Raw genomic sequence first — 14,350 nt, 5'->3', positions numbered from 1 at the left:
AAGGGGCATTTGAAGGGCATGTTTTGAAAATTATGGCGGGGATTATACGGGTTATTTTATATTTTTCATCAAAGTTGAAAAATAGTGAAGAATTGATGATTTTTAAATAGTGATTTACCTGAAGAAGCTCAAAGAAATCATTATTATTTGTTTTGATGATGTTGCATTTATTAAGTATATTATTCTTTACACAAAATAAAAAATTACAATCCCTTAACTAGTTTTCGCACTTGAAATCGGACCACAATACCTAAAAACTGTTTTTTTTTAAATCGAAAAAGGTCAACTTCGGACGGCCCTATCTCCTAAACAAAATGGATAGCATTTTTGAAATTTTTGGAATGTTTCACATAAGATAGGTTCTTTCAAAATTTAGTAGGCGCACATAAAAATGTAGATTTTTGCAACCTGTTCCCTCAATCTGAGCCATAGTGCGTCGCATCAATTATACCGCAATGACATGAGCTGCTCCTATCCTCAATCCATTCTCCCATTGCCTTAAGTCTCATAGCCACAGTGCATTGCAGTGGCTGCTACGCATTTAATCTGTCTCCAATGCCCTAGTGGACATGGTCCTCATCGATCCGCCTATGCCAAGACAACATGTTCTCTGAACCTGTTGTATTATCATTATGTTGCACTTTTTCTTCATAGCAGTCCACCAAACTACTGAGGCGTAAGTTTCGGTCTAATTACGCCCCTGTAGAGCCAGTGGACTATCCTCAGAAACAGGCCCCATTTCGAACCTACGGTCCGTCTACAGTGCCCAACATCTATGAACCTTTTCAGTACGCTCCGGAATGTGACACTTCTAATTCAGTTTCCTGTCCAAGATCACACCTAAATATTTAAACTTGTCAAATATCAAAATCGTCTTATTGAGGAAACGTGGTGCGTCAAATTGGCCCACCTTCGACTTCACCGTGAACAGACAAATTTCAGACTTCTCTGGGTTAACATTGAGACCCCTAGGTCTAGCCCAGTCGTGTTCCATCTGCGAGACCCTTTCGGCCCTTCTGCACAGTTGGTTCTTTACTCCTTAGAAGTTTTGTAACATCGTCTGCGTAGCAGACGGGTTTAAATCCCTCCTCAGTCAGCATTTGTAATAGGTCATTTATGGTGGTCACCCATAAGAGTGCCGATAAATGCACCCAGTGGCGCGCTTGTGCCACTTTCTCCCATATATTTATGCCATGGGACACACAATTTATCCACCTGTTTCTAAGCATATGATTTATCCACTCTCTAAGGACCAGGTCCACCCGATACTGGTCTAACGATTGGATCAATGTGTCAGTCCCCACATTGTAAAAAACCCCCTCGATGTCAATGCAAACCGGCAACGTGTACGTCTTGGCTTCTAAGGATTCTTCTATTTTTTGCACAACCTCGTGCAGGGCTGTCTTCCCTTGACATAGGCATGCTGTTTGTATTTGAGCAGTTCGCTGGATGTCCTGCTCCTTATAATGGTGTCCACAATACGTTCCATGGTTTTGAGTAGAAAGGACGTAAGGCCTATAGGTCTGTAGGCCTTTGATGTCGAATAACTTGCCTTGTCGGGCTTGGATATAAATACCACACTTGCCTCCTGCCAGGCTTTCGTAGTATACATATGCAAGTCCCAGGCACGCTGTGAAAATATTGGCCAGATGGGTCGCCACATTAAATGGTTCGAAGCTCTGTTATGATAAACCTTCGATCGACGTCATGATTCCAAGATTCCGGCGTCTCCGTGAGTCCCGCCGTATACTGTGGAAATTTTATTTTCATCAAAAGCCTCAACATGTACTCCGTTGTTTATTCTCTCACTGCCATGTCGTCTACTAAAGTTTCAGCTTGGACACGTTATTGCAATTAATTTAATTGACGTGTTCAGCAACATTTGCAACTCAATGAACATAGTCCCACCTAGAATTAAATCAACTCGCCGTTTGCAGAACAGAAATAACACTAAACAAAGTATTTCGCCGGATGGAGTAATCCTTATTAAGTTTATGTCGCCATACGACAAAATTTTCTCTTAAAATTTATAACAAGCTATAAGAAACGAAATAACAACAAATTATTATTGTGTGATATTAAGTTTAACTCCAATTCCCAATCCAATCCAACCAACTTTCGCAAGATGCAATTCAATTAAAAATGAAAGGTCTTTTAAAGGCAGCTTATACTTTTCGTGGCCTTGTATATATCAAACGCCTCGATTGCGATTATCCAATATGCGTTTTTCATCCCAAAATCCTTGATGAATATAGGAGCCGGCGAGATGAAGCTGATATGGATTTACGATCCTAACTTTATAGCTTGTTTCTTATATATTCTTCTACCACGTAACCATATGATAGCATTTTTAATCATATTTTTTGATAAGATTTTAAATTCAATCTTGCCATCCAGAAAGGAAATTCTATACGTAATTGCGCTGCTGATGCCATTTTCCTTAATTGTTTAAAATTGATAAATGATGCAAAGTGGTAATGTTAATACAAATTCCAATGACGGAACGAAAAACTTGGTTCGAATATTAGCTAGGCAAAGAAATGGTTTAAAGATATGCCACCTAAATTCTCAAAGTCTGGTAAGGAAGATTGATGAATTTAGATATATTTTTGAAGGATCAGGCATTGATATTATATGCCTCTCGGGAACATGGCTTAGTCCTTCCATCGCTGACTGTCTCGTCAACTTAAATGGATATACTGTGTTCAAATCTGACAGGTGAAGTCGCGGAGCTAGTGTTGCCATTTAGGTCAGAAGAAACCTGAAAACTAGAATGCGTTTAAAGTTTGAATTCGGGGGCCAGATAGAATACGTGTTTGTCGAACTATCTTCAAATCGTGAAAAAGTTTTAGTTGGTTGTATCTACCGTCCGAATAATATGATTGGCAATCATCGGCTTCAGGTTGTACTGGAGTCCGTAACACTGGGTTATACTGATGTTATAATCACTGGCGACATTCACTCAAACATACTTATAGATTCAACTCTGACTGACGCTATGTTGACACTTAGCCTATTCGTCACCAATAATACAAACCCCAGACATTTCACGTCAACCGTCAATACACTCTTAGATTTGTTCTTTGTCAATAATTCTTTGAAGATATCATTGTATGATCACATTTCTGTTCCATGTTTCTCTAAGCATGATCTGAATTATTACGCCTACGATTTTGATTTGCGGGAGGAAGAGGTGGACATATCTTATCGTGACTACGGTAATTTGAATTATGAACATTTAGTTGGTATGGTCTACCAGGTGAACTGGGATGACATATTTACACTTTTAACTGTCGATCAGCAGACGGCTTTCATGACGGATAACATTTATGTATTTATGATACAACAGTTCCAATACGGATTAAAAGGGCTTCGGCCAAAACAAAGCCATGGTTCAATTCAAGAATCAAGGCGCTTATCGGGGATAGGAACTTGGCTTACAGTAGATGGTAGCGTTTCAAGTCTCCAGAGCTGAAAGCAGACTTCCGTGAAGCCAGGAGGAAAGTTAACAGTTTTATTAATGCGGCTAAAACGGAGTATTATTCTTCAAGATATGATTGCGCAGTGGGCTCGAGAGTAAGTGGAAGGTGATATATGACATCGGAGTGGGTAAACCCAAGTCAAACACTCGATACAATCGGGATCGAGCTGAACTCAACAGGACCTTCGTAAGCATACCCGATTTTACAGTGATGATCATGGGCCGGCTTTCGTTTTTGATGCCCGTAGTCCTTTTGAGTTTAGATGTGTTAGCCATGAGAAAGTTTATGAGAGTTTTGCCCGTGTTAAGTCAAATGCAATTGGCTTGGACGGAGTTACTTCCATATCTCCTACCGTACTTTACGTACCTATTTAATTTACTTAAAAGCATACAAAGATTATCCCCATTCCCAAATCTAACGTTGATTATCGGCCGATATCAATTTTATGCTATCTCTCTAAGGTTTTCGAGAAAATTCTTCATGGACAGATGTCGATATATCTTCACCAAGAGTCCGTGTTGTCAGAAAGACAGTCCGGCTTCCGTTCTGATCACAGTTGCATTACTGCATTGGTTGAGGTTGCTGAATCGATCAGAAATGACCTTGATGAGAACAAAATTAGCTTTCTGGTTTTTTTGGATCATTCCAAAGCTTTCGACACGGTTGATCCGCTGAATTTGTGCATGAAACTACGAAATTTTTTTAACTTTACATCAACGGCAACGAGTCTGATTATGTCGTATCTGAGCGCTAGACGGCAGTCTGTATGCGCAGGGAATATATTATCTAACCCCTTGTTCGTACCTAAGGGGTTCGCCAAGTCGCTATTATAGGTCCACTTCTTTTCTCATTATATGCGAACGACTTGCCTCGTCAACTAGCACACGGTCAGATTATGATGTATGCTGATGACGTGCAGATTTTTCAAAGCAGCTTTGTGGACAATGTAGACGACTGCAAAAGTAAACTTAACGCGGACCTACATCGCGTTTATGACTGGGCGACTGCAAATGGTTTGTTGTTAAATCCAAGTAAGTCTAAATGTTTGGTTGTTCACAAAAACAAGATTTTCAACATGCGACAATCGAATATATACGTTAATGGTCAGAGGATTGATATTGTATCTAGTACGAAGAATTTAGGCGTGGTTTTTAACAGTTCTTTGAGCTGGTCCGCTCATGCTAACAATGCAGCCGGGCACACTTATACAAAGCTTCGTGCTTTATGGATCACACACTCTTTTACACCCATAAATAACCAAATTCTTCTGGCGAAAACATTTCTAGTTCCAGGTTTGATATATGGTTGTGAACTTTTTTCGAATTGTGATTCTTCGAGCCTCCGAAAATTGAATGTAGCTTTTAACAGCATAATCCGTTATGTGTATGGTTTAAAAAGGAGTCAGCATGTTTCACAAAATGTAGATTCTCTATTTGGACAATCTTCTAAATACCAGATCATTAAAATTTTTACATAAGATTACTGTGGAAAAGAAACCCAGATATTTGAGAGACTGAGGTTTGCCCAATCTGATAGAGGAAGAAAGTTAATACCTTTTAGAAGAGGGAGTCTTATGTCTGAACGACAATTTTATATTAGCAACATACGTCTTTGGAACAATCTACCACACGATATTCAATGCATCAGCAACACGATTACATTTAAAAAACGGCTTATTAAATTTTTCTCATAGTTAACTGATATTTAATTTCTTTAAAATTTTTTTAAATTATTTTGTTTTTGTAAATATTTTTTATTTGTGTTTTTTGTTAAATTCCCAATAAAAAACGGCTGTTTTTTAACACTTTTTATTTGTAAACACTGTTTTATTCCACTTTTTATTTATTGTAACCTAGTTTATTTATAAGAACCTACTTTAGTCGGATGTATTATATAACAATAAATCTACACTCTTATTATAAAATTATTATCTTGTTGTGTAGACAATAAATAAATCCATAAATAAATAAATAGGGCAAGAGATTCCTTTCTCGCTCTTTCCAAAAAAAAAACAACACATGGGTTTTCGAGAGAAACTTCCATCTTGGCGGCGTCAATAACGCTATCGAGGCACGAATTGCCACTCTGATATTCTTATTGCATTCCTCGAGCCTTATGTAATACATATCCCAATAAAGTCTGCGGACCTCTTTCCCAATATTGCGAATCTCCCCTGATCTCCTTTCTCGAAGAGGACAACTATTTTGGAAAGACCCCAGTAGTGCAGTGCAGTTGTAATCCTGTTGACATTGTCGTCAATGTCTTCTATGCGTGGACAATCTAAATTACCTTGCACAAGTCTTCTTCTTATTAGTCTTCCGAAATTTGTCCAGTTGCTTTTCAACTTATTACGGAAGATTATAGGATTCGTTCCCGGCCGTGCGATTCTAAACCTAACCTAGCGATGGTCAGAGAAGAAGTGCTCCATGGAGACGCTCCGATCCTTAACCCCATCGACTAGATTTTCCGAACACATTCTCACTTCTAAAACCTCTTTCATTATCCTACTGACAAAGTAAGCGGTGTTACCAAAATTGAGTGCTAATAGGTCGTTAGTATGCAAGAACTCTCCCAGGGCTTGGCCCCGTTTAACAATATTGGTGCTACCCCACAAAATGTGGTGAAAGTTCGCGTCGCACCCTATTAGTACCTCGTTTCCTGTCTGTTTTGCTTTCCTCACCAACCGTTCCAGCTCCGACTTGGGTGGCGAAGTCGGAGAGTCGAAAGGCCAGGTATGCTCCACCGTCTCCCTGTCTTACCACTGTTGCAACCGACGTTGACAACTCTTGGGAAATTACAAAATTTAAATTTTTATGACAAATAACGCAGGTCCTCGGACGACTACCAGTGTTAGCATGGAATAATTGATAGTTGATATAGTTCAGTCCAGAAACTTTATTCAGGATCGTCCATGGCTCCGGAATTAAGGCAATATGAATCTTGCCCTTGCAGTGTGTGTAGCTGTCTCGGCTCGGAGCGTGTGTAGCTGTCTCGCTCCGGTGGAGGTTTATCTGGATAACCTCAATCATTGATCCTACAGTAAATGAGCTTCTTGGGAATGGATGATGATCTCATTGTCCTCTCCCTGTCCATTAGGCAGCATTGACCTTTCTGTTACTACACTGCCTGATGTTTTCGTATTAGGTTCTTTACCTATCCTAGTCTTCAGAATATTCATGACGTCGGTAATGGTTCTATCGTCGGGTTTCTGTCCGTTAGGCTGTACTATGTTTCCCGTCCCTGTACTGCATGATGTTTCACTACCAGGATCTTTGAACATCTTAGGTTAGGTAAGGTTGAAAAGAGGGTGCGATATTAATCCGCCCCATGCCACTATGGCTTCAGAAATGGAAAATTATAGTGAACGCTAGTAAGTGCACCCAGTAACTTTTACTCATAATAGACAATTTTGCCGCCAAAAAGAAATATTCAACTCTACGATACGCCAAAGAGATAAAGTAAAGTATCTGGTAATGGATTTAGACAAACGCCAACTTGAACTGATCATATGAATAATCCAAATAAAGCTTAAAACAAGCCAACTGCATTGGCTCATTGGTCACCATTCAAATCTTCAACTTAAATACAAAGTTTTGCTAAAAGAAAATTTTAAGTTAGGAATTCCGTGCTACTTACAAAATCTTTAATTGTTTTCAATGCCACTCCCCTAAGTTGGTTCATGTCTGATATTGTGTCTCCACCTAAGTACCGGTATCTGTTGGACGGGAAAGCCGGGTAATGACAAAGGAAATACTCCAACGTCTCATCATCTTCCCCGCATGCCCTACACATGCTATCACTTGCCGTACCGATTTTACATAAGTGAGCTCTTGGTCCTTCTTGCTTCCTTTCAGTAATAGCCTCGTCTTCTCACGATCTGGATCCCCCGATAGATCGCCGTCCTACCGACCGTTTCGCTGTTCCACAATGTTGCATGCGCATTCGTCGCCCACTCCTTAACTCGAACTGCGTTGTCCCGAAAGGCTTCGGGTTAACCAAGTTTATTGACGGCAGTCCTCTGGCCTTCACCGCCTAATCGTCTGCCCTTTCATTTCCCCTTACTCAGTTATGGCCCGGCACCCAAACGATGCGGATTTTGCCATCCTCAGTGAAGGCGTTAATCTCCTTCTTAAACTGCAAGACTGTTCGTGACCTTACCGTGCTGGTTGTTATTGCCCTTAGGGCAATTTTACTGTCCGTAAAGATGTTCACACTCGACGTCCTCGCGTTAGCAATACACCTCTTTACTCATTCGTATCAATACATTCCGCATATGCAAAACGCAGCGTAAAGATGCCCCATCTATACCCACAGCTCATGAGTTGTATTGGTGGACCCTCTACAGAATTTTAAGCATGTTCGAAAATACGCTAGTTAACCAGATCCTCCACTTGGGACCAATGATCTGGTGGAATCATTCCGGATGCATTGATGACTGCATAAGTCAGCTCATCTCTGTTGTGCTTCATTGCCACTCTGGCGTAATGAGCGGTGCCTTATCATACTCATTGCCACTCTGGCGTAATGGGCGGTGCCTTATCATACTCAACGATCATCTTCCCCTTCCGTGATGGCTGTGTCTCAATTGCGGGAGTGCTGGCTTGGTTATCCCAGAGTACTTGAAAGCAGGGAGCTCATTTTCTTCTTCATCATTTTAGAAGTGTTATTCTCTTAGGATGATCTAATTCTCTTTCCAGCTTTCGTAGAATAGCCTGGAATGTCAGTTCTATCCCTTCTAACATCCTGTACTTTCGCCCGATTGCGCTGCCAGTACATACCCCTCTGTCTCCTTCGTCGTGCTCCGGATCGCTTCTCGGTCTGCTTGTGAGCTTAGCAAAGCCATCGCTCACTTCTACCGTCATCCCGCTAGCCTCATCTCCCGATTCGACTGCGATGACTGTTTCATTGACACTGTCGCTGTCTGAATCCGAGTCGGAAACACCACCTTATCTTAAAGGTTGGGGACGAACTGTGCATCCCTCTGGTTTATCCGTCTCTTCCTCATTAATTAATCTGACGACTAATTGTGCGCTTGAAGCATTACTCTCTACTTCAGGTGCCAAGGCACCCACACCTATAGTAGAGGAGGACAACATGCTACGATCTAACGCCACCACCGAAGCTGTTGGGTCTTTGGAATCCATTTTGAGCCTACTCCAAAAAGGCGTTAACATTTTCCGTAATAGGTAGTACTTATTGCAAGATACGGATATTTTTCTTTGAGGAGCGAAGTGAAAACACTTTCGCTCTACTCAAAGGCTGCTTTCTGTCACTTAAGTAGCCAAAAGGTATTAGGTGTTACGATTATTCCACACAATTTTAATACGACACTTGGGAAATATAGCCTAGTCAAAGCGAGAAATTTGATATTGAAGACAATGTAAGCTTAGATGACAGAAAATCATTATTTGCTGACCTTTCAAATACAAGTGGTCTGGGCGTATACCCGTCTAAGACGGAAGCTGTTCTTTTTAGCTGGAGCAAAAAGTTACCAAAGACGGCACCTGTCTTCTTGGGGAAGAGAATAATCCATTTACTTTCGCTATAGGCATACCCACAAATTCCAAATCCCCTAAAATGTGTAAGGTAGTTCCTAGTCTCGCAAGGTCGTCAGCTCTCAAATTCCCTGGGATATCTCTGTGGCCCGGCACCCAGAAAAGTTGAATTTTGAACTGTTCATCCATCTCATTGGGAGATCTGCAACAGACGAGGGCAGTTTTTGAATCCAGAAATATGTTCCAAGAGATTAAACGGCTGCCTGGCTGCCTGAGAAGGTATTCATGTCACTCGTCGTTTTGACTTTACAAATTAGCCAACCTCTTTAATTTGAAGAATCTCCGCATGATACACACTACAGTGGTCGGGTGACCTTTTCGATATGACACGACCTAGTTCTTCAGGGTACACCCCAAAGCCCACCTGGTCGTCTAGTTCGGAACCATCCGTAAAGAAGTCTATGTAACTTCTGTTACCAGGGATATCGTAGTTCCAATCGGTTATATCAGGAATAGTGGTACAGTACTTTTTATCAAAAAGTGGCTCAGGTAGGATGTAATCCACACTGCCTGGAACACCGGACATTGTATCACTTAGTCTCACTGCAGTGGACGCAGCTATTTGTCTAGCCAAAATGTACACATGCATTAGGTGTAGTATTAAAAGTAGTAAATCAGATGGTGTAGACCTCAGTGCGGCTGTGATGCAAAAACAAGCCATCCTTTGGATCCGGCTAAGTATTGAACTGTAGGCGGACTCTTGAAGCAACGTCCACTACACCACAACACCATATAGCATTATAGGTCTGACAACTGCATTATAAACCCAGTGCATGACACGCGATTTATGCCATCAAATTTTTGACAATGACTTTCTGGCAGGTATATAGAGAAAGAGTTGTCTTTCTCGGCCTTTTCAAAATAATTGATGTGAAGTTCAACTTCCTGTCCAGTGAAAAATCTAGATATTTTGCGCTTTCAGGAAATAGTATTTTCTGTCCTCCCAAGGTGCTGGGTGCCACTGTGGGTAACTTGTAACTTCGCCTGATAAAAATAACTTCTGCCTTTAACGGATATACTCCTAGAGCACTTTCGGTAGCATACTGCGCTGTCGCACGAAGAGCTTTGAAGTATATCTCAAGGAGTGTATGGAAAATTCCCCTAATCGCAATAGCCACGTCATCAGCATTCGCGACCACTTTTGCACATTTTTCTTTCAGGGACAATAATATACTTTTAATCCTTGAGATGTTCCTCGCTATCCATCTTTGAAGGTGTACAGATCCCAAGCTTACCGGAATGCATCCCTTTAGTAAGTAAGTTATCAATCAATTCTTTTACGGTAGAATTGACGCCGAATTTACATTATTGAAGGCACAGAGTGTCAAGAAATGCTACCATTGTGTATTTCTTGACAACGAGAGAACCCTCTATGAAGGCGACTGCGTCATCAAGGGCTGTTTCAGTGGACTTGCACTTACTATATCCATGTTGTTGCCGAGACAGGGTATCGCCAGGGTTATTTGCCCTAAGATATGTTTCTATCAATATCTTCAGAGTCTTCATCATAAAGGATGACAGACAAATAGGACGAAAATCTTTTGCCTTCGTGTGATAAGGTTTTCCTGATTTTGGAATGAAAAAGACCTTTGTGTCCCTCCAAACCACAGGTATATAAATTTGCCTTTGCAAACGTCCACTGAGACACACATTTCCATTGGCCTACTGGTCAACATCTTAGTCATGAAACCTCCCCTAACGTTTTGTCCCTTGCTTACTATCCGCTGCTGTTGGATGTTGATGTTTGTTATTTGAAAACCATTTTTATACCCTCTACCATAAGATGGGGGGTATACTAATTTCGTCATTCTGTTTGTAACTACTCGAAATATTCGTCGGAGACCCCACAAAGTATATATATTCTTGATCGTCGTGACATTTTATGTCGATCTAGCTATGTCCGTCCGTCTGTCCGTCCGTCCGTCCGTCTGTCTGTCGAAAGCACGCTAACTTCCGAAGGAGTAAAGCTAGCCGCTTGCAATTTTGCACAAATACTTCTTATTAGTGTAGGTCGGTTGGTATTGTAAATGGGCCATATCGGTCCATGTTTTGATATAGCTGCCATATAAACCGATCTTGGGTCTTGACTTCTTGAGCCTCTAGAGTGCGCAATTCTTATCCGATTGGAATGAAATTTTGCACGACGTGTTTTGTTATTATATCCAACAACTGTGCCAAGTATGGTTCAATTCGGTCCATAACCTGATATAGCTGCCATATAAACCGATCTTGGGTCTTGACTTCTTGAGCCTCTAGAGTGCGCAATTCTTATCCGATTGAAATGAAATTTTGCACGACGTGTTTTGTTATAATATCCAACAACTGTGCCAAGTATGGTTCAAATCGGTATATAGCCTGATATAGCTGCCATATAAACCGATCTTGGGTCTTGACTTCTTGAGCCTCTAGAGGGCGGAATTCTTATCCGAATGGAATGGAATTTCGCACGACGTGTTTTGTTATGATACCCAACAACTGTGCCAAGTATGGTTTAAATCGGTCCATAACCTGATATAGCTGCCATATAAACCGATCTTGGGTCTTGACTTCTTGAGCCTCTAGAGGGCACAATTCTTATCCGATTTGAATGCATTTTTGCACGAAGTATTTCGTTATGATATCCAACAACTGTGCCAAGTATGGTTGAAATCGGTTTATAACCTGATATAGCTGTCATATAAACAGATCTGGGGATTTGACTTCTAGAGCTTTTAGAGGGCGCAATTCTTATCTGATTTGGCTGAAATTTTGCATGACGTATTTTATTCTTACTTTCAACAACTGTGTCAAATAAGGTTCAAATCGGTTCATAACCTGATATAGCTGCCATATAAACCGATCTGGGATCTTGACTTCTTGACCCCTAGAGGTCGCAATTATTATCCGATATGGCTGAAATTTTGTACGACGGATCTTCTCATGACCATCAACAAACGTGTTTATTATGGTCTGAATCGGTCTATAGCCCGATACAGATCCCATATAAATCGTTCTCTCTATTTTACTTCGTGAGCACCAATGGGCCCAATTCTTATACGAATTGGCTGAAATTTTACACAGGTCTCCAACATATAATTTAATTGTGGTCCGAACCGGACCATATCTTGATATCGTTTTAATAGAAGAGCAACTCTTTTCTTATATCCTTTTTTGTCTAAGAAGAGATGCCGGGAAAAGAACTCGACAAATGCGATCCATGGTGGAGGGTATATAAGATTCGGCCCGGCCGAACTTAGCACGCTTTTACTTGTTATTGATATTTTTCATCACTTGAATGTTGTTTTGTATCACAGATCACGCGTGATGTGTGGAATGTTTTGTTACTATTTATGTTTGCCTGTTACGACCGATCATGTAATTATTTTTTAATTTATTATTTTTGTTTATTATTTTGGTTATTTTTTTATGGCTGCGATCAGGCATGTTCTTTTCTTTCACAAAATTAAAATCTTTTATTATTCTTTTTCCAACAACCCCATCACAAATTAAGCAGGAGTCATTTTCTGGGAACAAAAATATTTTCAGCAGGTAACTGCTGTTCTGAAATTACCAACATTTAGCTATGACAGTAGAACTACTACAGTAATAGTAGTAAAACAGTCAGCAGACAGTGTTTGCTTTTTCAGCAATACTTTTTCAATTTTAAGAAATTCACTATTGATCTCAAAAGACATAAGAGAAACTTATCGGGAGGATCGGTTAACAAATGACCAAGTTATTGCAGTAGTAAAGATCGGACGAAAATATATATGGAGCCATTTTTAAATCTTAACCCATTTCAACCAAAATACGCAGACAGCAAAAGTCATAAAAGAAACATTTCAACATTTGGAGAAAATTTGTAACATACGCTAATAAAGGCTCTGAAATTGACAATCAGATTATATATACACTCAATGGAGTGTATGTATGTAATTCGTTTACATTTTGATGTGTAAATGGTTTCCCAACGTTAGGAGTAGAGATAGAATAAATTAAAATATATTTTGCTCGCATTACCTATTTTCAGAAACACTATGTAAAAGCTATTGAAATCCATAAAAATGCAGTTTCAAGGATTTAGAAAAAGGAATTTTGTAATTATTATTTTCTTAGAAACCGTTGTTTGCTTCAATATAATACATGCTTAATAAAAACACAAACTTATGAGATGAATTCTAGATCTCAATAAAAAGGTTCGCGAATTTTGTACTTTCTTATGAATATCCATTTTGTATCACCTATGTACGTTGCTCTTGTCCAAGTTAGCTTCACCATATGCTCAGATAAGTTTTTCACTTAATATCTAAAATTAAAACAAACAAAACTTTTTATTTCTTCAAAAAAAAAAAAAGAACAAAAAAAAACGAAGAATAAACTGTAGCACTTACCTACACATGCATTCGTTGTATTTGATGATCTAAACGTTGAATCTTAAAAAAAGTTGGATGTTGTTGCATAGAAAACACTATGAAAAACAAAAAACACAGAAATAAAAAGTAAATTAATACAGTATTGATGCATCATTTAAGTTAATTCACCTTTTAAAAATCGTAGCAGATTTCCACAACGCAATATTGGAGTTTTGAATTAATATTTCTCCTCCTCTGGAATTGATTTTTTTTAATTCTCTTTGGCCTATTTTTTCTTTCCACTCTAAGATGTGCACTCGACTACGTTAAGCTGATAATAGCCTACACGATTTTGTGCATGCATGAATGCAAGCATATTTACCCTTCTATTCGCATACAGCCATTTGTTTTTCAGCATGTACAAGCTTGCCCAAAAACTTAAACAAAGTAGCAGTGAAAAATATCTTAGAAGTGCACTTACATATTTTAAGTAACATATGAACCTGTTTTTATTCTATACTAACTAAAAATGGTTGTAGCAAATATTTTTTTTTAATTGCTGCTACAACGTAACGAACTTCAAATGAGCAAATTGCTAATTTTGCCCATGAACATTACACTAAGGAACAGGGGCAAACTTCTCAATGAGTGCAGTCCGATTCAAGTCTAAGCTCAATGGTAAGGGGCCTCCTTTTTATAGCCAAGTCCGAACAGCGTGCCGCAGTGCGACACCTCTTTGGAGAGAAATTTTACATGGCATAATACCTCACAAATGTTGCCAGCATTAGGAGGGGAAAACCACCGCTGAAAATTTTTTTCTGATGGTCTCGCCAGGATTCGAACCCAGGCGTTGAGCGTCATAGGCGGACATGCTAACCTCTGCGCTACGGTGGGTTCAGTAAAAATTTGCTACATAATTTTTTCCATTCTTCCATACAATTTTGTTTTTAGTATACCACAAATAACAATTTAGGAATTTATT

The 14,350-nt window shown here is 39.6% G+C and overlaps 2 protein-coding genes across 16 annotated transcripts in view; one reads left to right on the top strand and one right to left on the bottom strand.

Annotated features, from left to right (window-relative positions):
- LOC106084621 (tudor domain-containing protein 1) overlaps positions 1-14,350 on the bottom strand; it is a 787,010-nt gene that overhangs the window by 677,050 nt on the left and 95,610 nt on the right. The gene's annotated exons all lie outside the window — the stretch shown is intronic.
- The window catches only part of LOC106092742 (uncharacterized), a 338,752-nt gene that overhangs the window by 310,223 nt on the left and 14,179 nt on the right, over positions 1-14,350 (top strand). The gene's annotated exons all lie outside the window — the stretch shown is intronic.

This window comes from Stomoxys calcitrans, chromosome 2 (genome assembly GCF_963082655.1).
Source record: "Stomoxys calcitrans chromosome 2, idStoCalc2.1, whole genome shotgun sequence".
NCBI lineage: Eukaryota > Metazoa > Arthropoda > Insecta > Diptera > Muscidae > Stomoxys > Stomoxys calcitrans.
Note: the sequence above shows the minus strand (reverse complement) of the source record. Positions and strands in the feature narration are given on the sequence as shown.